We start from the raw sequence: 862 nt of genomic DNA on the forward strand, positions 1-862 counted from the left end.
TCATAGTTTCTACAGGTGATTTATAAAGTGGTAGTTTCTACAAGTGATATGTAAAGTTATAGTTTCTACAGGTGATATATAAAGTCTATAGTTTCTATAGGTGATCTGTAAAGTGGTAGTTTCTACAGGTGATCTATAAAGTTATAGTTTCTACAGGTGATCTGTAGAGTTATAGTTTGTACTTGGTGATCTGTAAAGTGGTAGTTTCTACAGGTAATATGTAAAGTTATAGTTTCTACAGGTGATCTGTAAAGTTATAGTTTGTACTTGGTGATCTGTAAAGTGGTAGTTTCTACAGGTGATATGTAAAGTTATAGCTTCTACAGGTGATATATAAAGTTATAGTTTGTACTTGGTGATCTGTAAAGTTATAGTTTTTACAGGTGATCTGTAAAGTTATAGTTTCTACAGGTGATCTGTAAATTTATAGTTTTTACAGGTGATTTGTAAAGTTATAGTTTGTACTTGGTGATCTGTAAAGTTATAGTTTCTACTTGGTGATCTGTAAAGTGATAGTTTCTGCTTGGTGATCTGTAAAGTGATAATTTCTACTTGGTGATCTGTAAAGTGGTAGTTTCTACTTGGTGATCTGTAAAGTGGTAGTTTGTACAGGTTGTCTGTAAAGTTATAGTTTCTACCTGGTGATCTGTAAAGTTATAGTTTCTACTTGGTGATCTGTAAAGTAGTAGTTTCTACTTGTCATCTGTAAAGTTATAGTTTGTACTTGGCGATCTGTAAAGTTATAGTTTGTACTTGGTGATATATAAAGTCATAGTTTCTACAGGTGGTTTGTAAAGTGGTAGTTTCTACAGGTGATCTGTAAATTTATAGTTTTTACAGGTGATCTGTATAGTGATAGTTT

The 862-nt window shown here is 31.8% G+C and overlaps 1 protein-coding gene across 1 annotated transcript in view; it reads left to right on the top strand.

Annotated features, from left to right (window-relative positions):
* The window catches only part of LOC111087102 (DNA damage-regulated autophagy modulator protein 1-like), a 20,750-nt gene that overhangs the window by 9,331 nt on the left and 10,557 nt on the right, over positions 1 to 862 (top strand). The gene's annotated exons all lie outside the window — the stretch shown is intronic.

The sequence above is a fragment of the Limulus polyphemus genome, unplaced genomic scaffold, assembly GCF_000517525.1.
Source record: "Limulus polyphemus unplaced genomic scaffold, Limulus_polyphemus-2.1.2 Scaffold1733, whole genome shotgun sequence".
NCBI classification, from domain to species: domain Eukaryota; kingdom Metazoa; phylum Arthropoda; class Merostomata; order Xiphosura; family Limulidae; genus Limulus; species Limulus polyphemus.